The 6161-nt window shown below is 39.4% G+C and overlaps 1 protein-coding gene across 1 annotated transcript in view; it reads left to right on the top strand.

The window, feature by feature from the left end:
- The first annotated feature begins 109 nt into the window (after nucleotides 1-109).
- The window catches only part of RFFL (ring finger and FYVE like domain containing E3 ubiquitin protein ligase), a 111419-nt gene continuing 105367 nt past the window's right edge, over nucleotides 110-6161 (top strand). Inside the window, exon 1 of the mRNA XM_019511530.1 lies at nucleotides 110-361. The gene's annotated coding sequence lies outside the window, so the exon portion shown is untranslated. The remainder of the gene's footprint in view (nucleotides 362-6161) is intronic.

A 6161-nucleotide genomic window follows, 5' to 3' on the forward strand; every position in this document is an offset into this window, starting at 1 on the left:
GTCCCGCTCGCTGCCGGGTGCGGGACACTAGTATAGGGCCGTTTGGCTCCCCCGGTGCGGGGCTGCCTCCGACCTGCCTGAGGGCACATAGGACGCCGCTGCGCTGAGCGAGGGGATTCGCCTGCGGGGCCGCCCTCCGCTTCCTTGTGCTGGCGCCTGCCAAGTCCAGGGTGCGTGTCGTGGGATCATCTTTCTGCTGTTGGCAGAGCAGCGGGCTTTCTTCTTCTTCCAATAACCCCATGGACTGCAGATTCACGGGGCTTCGAGGGAAATGCTGGTGGTTTTGTTTAAAGCTTTCTCCGTGTTGCATTTTCACAAGCGCTGTCGTCTTTTCTTCAAAAACTAACACAGTTAAGCTTGTGTAAGTCTTAGCGTAAAAATAATATGGATGAACCACGTGTATGTTAAAAGTTATTCCTGTTTTGTTGCTTCTACGTTCTAGGTCCTCATGTCTCCACTTAAGTAAACTCTTGTGCTCCTGTAATGTGTGCTGTGCTGGCCACCTTGGTGTTGGGAAGGGTTTTGCGTTTACAGCTGGGATTGCCTTGTGAATAAACATAAGGGTCTTAAATGGAACTGTTGGGTCCAGTGAAACAAAATGGTCCATCTAGATCAGTGTCTTGTTTCTCAGGAAAGTAAACGCTGGCTGGCTGCTTCAGGTGTGTGAAGCTATTGAACTATAAAGCAACGCAGTTTCAAAGTGCACTTAGTTGTCAGGAGTAATTAGGCTTTAACTGAAAGCACAGAGTGCTTTCACTGTGATTCATGACTGTACATAAGTGGTTAACTCCCGGGGCCATCGTTAATTCCTGAGATGGAATTAACAATGAACTGAACTTGAATCCAGATTTCCTCTGGGGGTTCCTTCTTTTGAGCAGAAGGTATTAATATCTTCTCTTTCTGTGCTTATACATATCAAAATTAATTAAGATGAAAAAGAAGGCAAAAGCATCTTTAAATTGTACTGTGCACTTGTTGGCATGCTAGGTTTAATCTCTTCTTCCCCATCCCAGACTAGCTGGCCTGCTCTTTATTGTTTCTGGCTTTAAAGACTTATTTAATTTCAGTATTTGAGAAATACACTTTTTATTTGTTCTTGTGTAGCCTTGTAATAACTTCATCCAGCAGTTTCTTGGTTTCATTTACATGTTATAATCTAGATTAGTGGCTTTCAATCTTTTTTTATTTGCGGACACGTAAAACAATTTCAATGAAGGTGCTGACCCCTTTTAAATTGTAAGCATGGGTATTTACATACTTTGATCATAGTAATCTTTTGTTAGACCCCTTAGACGTAGTCTGCAGACCCCCATAGGTTGAAAACCACTGACCTAGATTATAAATTCCTTGTGGCAGGTACCGGCTTTTCACTAAGTGCTTCTGCAGTGTCTGTATATTTTAGAAGGAATAGTAAACTTTGTGCATCAGGTCATAGGCCAGCCTCTAATTATTTGAAAATGAGACCTCTTGGGGAGCTTGTAGATTTTCTTACATCTGTCTGCTGAGGGGTTTTCATAGCTGTCTGTGACGGACTTGTCGGAGAGAGGCTTCTGGACCAGATGGACATTGGGTCTGATCTGGTGGGGCAATAGCTGTGCTCTTACGTTTGCTTATGGCAGTAACATGTCACACTGATCAGTGGGTAATGGCTTTACCAGAATACAAAGGAAGGCCCATGCCCAATGCTCCTTATGTCTGCTTTGGGCATGGTGCAGTTATTTCCAAACTGGGTTTGAAATATACCCAGTATAGCAGAGAAGTTTGGGGGAGTGCCTCTGTAAGGTGTATAACCAAGCAAGAAGAAGAATGCAGGGCTTGATCAAAAACCCAGAAGCTGATGGGAGTCTTTCCATTGAATTCCCAGGGCTCTGGATCAAGCCTGTGGGTGAATGGAAAGTACAGAGGTTGGAGATGGAAGGCAAGAATGGTTTGGGATATAAATTAAAACAGTGTTTTAACATGTAGAGGCTACAAGTATGTGGTTTCTGTTCAGTTCAAACACAATAACTTGTGAACTGTTGTTTCATGTGGCTTAGGTATAGGAGTGACAGGGCTTCTAAGCGTCATTTAGCAGCATTGTTTGGTGGCTTTTTGCATTCCCTTTGAGGCCTCTTGCTGGTACTAATCAGAGAGGGTGTAGCTAGGGAGCAGTGAAAGAGGGTTGACTGGCAGAAGGGAAGAGAGCTTGGCACATATCTCTGGATATGTGTACAGTGAAGTCGACCCTGTGACTGCAGTGTTGTTTAGAGTAAACAACCTGGTATAGCTTTTAATTAGATAGCTTGAGTATTTGTATCTGCCTAGCTGCATCACCATGAAACGTGGAGATCATTACCAGAGTATTAACTCATTCAAGAAGTTAGGAATTGCGGACACAGCAGTACAATCAAGGCAGTTAAGAATTCAAACAGTTGCCGTGTTAGTTATTTTAAAGGTATATATCTACCCTGCCGTCTGAATGACTTTGGACTACCAGGGCTAACTACCTCTCTCAGCTGTTTTAAAGCCAGGTTTAGTATGCCTACATGGCAGCAATGACTGCAGTATAGACCTATGCTTAGACATTCCCAGACCAATGACTTGCTTTCACTGTCAGGTTCTAGCTAATCTGACAGAAACACTTTCCCATCTCTGCTTAGACAGTATGCCTCCATGCATCCCCAGAACAGTTTTTTCCTGTCTTCTGTTGAGGAGTAGTTTCAGAAGCTTTTTTGACATTGCAGGTAAATGAGTACTTTCAGCTTCCATCATCCAAAGAGCCATAGGCACTTTACAGTGCAAGTGTTATCTCTGTTTCCCAGAAGGGAAAACTGCAGAGCTAGAGAGATGCCAATCAAACATTGAGTTAATTGCAAAGTTAGAAGTAGAATGTTTGTCTTCTTTTCTGGATTCCTCTTCTAAAGGTCAGGCAGCACAGCTTCCCAGAATCAGTGCATTCATTCTGTTTTTAGGGAATTTTGTGAGGTTATGGAGGTAGCCTTAAAGGACCAGGGTATAACACTGTTATATGAATCATTTATATATACCCGTAGCCTGTCTTTAGAGACTGGTTCATTTTTTCCAAATCTGAGAGCTGGATTTACACTCCCTTTCCTACCCTTATAATTCCTGGAAAACTTTATTGATTTGTGTGTTTTGTTTTTGTTTGCATGGACTTGCACATTAATGACCTTCCAGTCTTTAGAAACAGTTGCTACTTTTTGAGACATATCTTTTTTCAGATCTCCAGTATCTTTGAATGCTTGGTAGGTACTACACTTGAGATTCTTGGTTTGCTCCAGAGTACTAACTTTTTTTGAGATAAAGCTATGCTCTGACTTCCTACACCCAATAACCTTGGAATAGACATTTCAATATCATTCGCCAATAAAAAATTAAAATATAAATTTAACATCAAAACTTCATTTCCCCCCTCTCTTCCTTAAGTTTTGAAATTTGCAGGTGTTTTGCTTGAGAGAATATTTTTAAATAGTTAGCATAGTGATTTTTTTCATTTTACCCTTTAATCCGTGGTCAGTTTTAATATCCACTGGTTTAAAATTTCATTAATCTCTTACAAGAATCAAAGCTAATCTTTTATAGTAACTACTATTATAGATGGACAGAATAGGAGCTCCTTTGGGTATTGTCTTCTGTGTTTTACAGAAGGTTAAGGACTTGTCCAGGCACACAGGTTGCTGTAGTTTATATAACTACACCCAGGAGACATCTAACCAGTTATGAACAGAATTGCATTGGTTTGGCTTTCGCCAGTAGCTAGACTAATGCCAGAGTGCTCTTCTAGAGAGCTACAACAATTTTCTTACGCTGATGCTAAACCACACCTTCAGTTAGATTCCTGCAACTTGTGTGTATTGATCCTGTCTACCTCCTTTGTCAGTGTCAGAACAACTTGCCCTGAAAACAGTGGCTTCTGGCTTGGTAAGTAGCTTTCATGTGTGAAACCGGGATGTCTCATTCACTCAGTTGCATTTGGGGTAGTTAAAATCACCCTGGGGTAATATTTATTCATGATCAGTTATTTATAGTGCTTCTGTTTACATTTTATGACGACATTTTTTGCAGGCATGCATCATGCATTCAGGGTTTTTTTACACAATCATGTCCGTATTCCCTTGGAACATTTTCTTCTTCAGTTAGCAGTGGCATTCTTGGGATGGGAGGGGTCACTGGTAGCAAGTTAGAGGAACTACATTGCACAGCACATACTGATCTATCACAGCTGGGCAACAACTGCAACTGGTAACCCTGCTAGAGTCCCTGTGAGGAGTCCTTTCTAAATAGAGCTGAATTGGTTAGATCCTTTGTCCTTAGAGCTATTTTGAATGAGCTGCTTTTATTGATCCAATGGAGTAGATTGCCAACAGGTACCTGTCTTTGTAGCTTTTAACACAAATGGGTCCATTTTTTATGTTCAGTACATTACATTAAAGAAAGAGAAATGGGTTTTTTTTCTGTTTAACAAAGTTATTCTTTTGGTTTGAATGCTGGAAATTCCTCCCATGTATGCCAAGCATTCTGGGGTAGCTGCAAAAGTGAGTGAAATGTCAAGCTTGATGGATTGGTAGAGTTGTTTTTTGGTGGGTAAACAATAATGAAACTGTTAGATGTTTGCAAAGAAACACTGCTGCCTGTGTGCAGACTTTGCACTGGAGAAAGTTTCAATTGTTCCAAAGCAGGGCTGTTTCTAAAATGCAGCTTCTGTGGCTAGTTGCACAGCTGTCTAAATTGGTCGCTGTCTTCAGGCCATGACAAAATACTTTTGAAAACTATTTATTTTTCTGATTCCAAGTAAAGCTGTCTTTGCCATCCCTTCCCATTATACAATCAAAAACCTAAAAATTGAGAGAGCCAACACTTTATGATATTTTGAATTCAGAGAATGTTGGAATTGGGAACTCTAGCTTCTTTGTGCTTGAGGCTTATGCTCTCAGTGGCTGTGCCTTGTGGTTTTTAGAGAAATTGAGGAACTTGTCAGTTGTTGCATGTGATCACTTGCTGCCTTATAAGGTCAGTCAACTTCTCATCTGTGTTGCTGTTTCATATCCTTTCAATGCACAGGGCTCTCCATTAGATTTCTTGGTGGCAGAGCATGTTTGATATAGAGCCTCTTTTTATACAGAAAAGAATTGCAAGGCAGTTGAGCAAAAGCACCTAATTAAATGTTTGCTTGCTTTACTCTTTTTGTAGTAACGTATGCCAGAGTTTTCTTCCTGAGAAGAAGACTTCATTGAAAAGTCAGTATATTATGCCATAATGGAAGTTAGCAGTCACTAAATCAGCATTGTGGGAAAGAAAGTAAGAAATAGCTGAAAAAAATAAAAATATATTCTTTAAATTTCCAGTAGCATTGCAGCTAGTTGTCCTAACAAGATATTAAGTATTTAAAAAAATTCATATTCATGAATTCAAAATATAGAAAAAATGTGTATTTATATATATTTTGCAAATAATGCACTTAGGATCAAAATTGTGGGTTTTTAAAGCTAGAACTGGCTTTTAATTACCACTAATGATGTCTACAGCATTTTTCAATGGTGTAAAAAAACCTCTGATTTTCTATTTTACTGACTAAAATCCTATTTGTAATTTAGACTGAAATGTATAAGCTACAAAAACTTGAGATGTCAAGATAGTAAATTTTGTATAGCATAACTGTTTCAGTTCATCTTTAAATGTATTGCAAAATATACTTATTTAATATAATATGAAGAGGAAAGCAGTCCATAAAGGCCCTTAATAGAGCCATTTTATAAAGTAGAACATATGGAGAATTCCGGATTAATTCACAAAGGCTTTATTTTATCTGTGAGACGGTAAGCTAATACTCTGTGGAATGCGTCCTATCAATCAGTCATTCTGTGAAGGTGTGCAGGGCTTGGTTAAACCCATGTATACTTAGTAAGGGGTTCCTGCTGAAGTGTAAAATTGCTTTTTCTTATGTTAGTGATTCTAAATGCTTACTTTGCAACAACTTCTAATATACTTCTGTTTTGTTTGTTAAAACAGAAGCAAGGTTAAATTTGGGTTTTCTAATGAGTATCAGTGTTTCTTAAAAGCTCTTGATATTATTTACTTGTTTTATCAGCTATTGTTCTGGGTTGCAAGGGGAATGCAACATCAAGACTTCCATTAAGTCTCTATTTTTAATTTATACAGTC

Source organism: Gavialis gangeticus, unplaced genomic scaffold, assembly GCF_001723915.1.
Source record: "Gavialis gangeticus isolate Ggan-Ray unplaced genomic scaffold, GavGan_comp1, whole genome shotgun sequence".
Lineage (NCBI taxonomy): Eukaryota > Metazoa > Chordata > Crocodylia > Gavialidae > Gavialis > Gavialis gangeticus.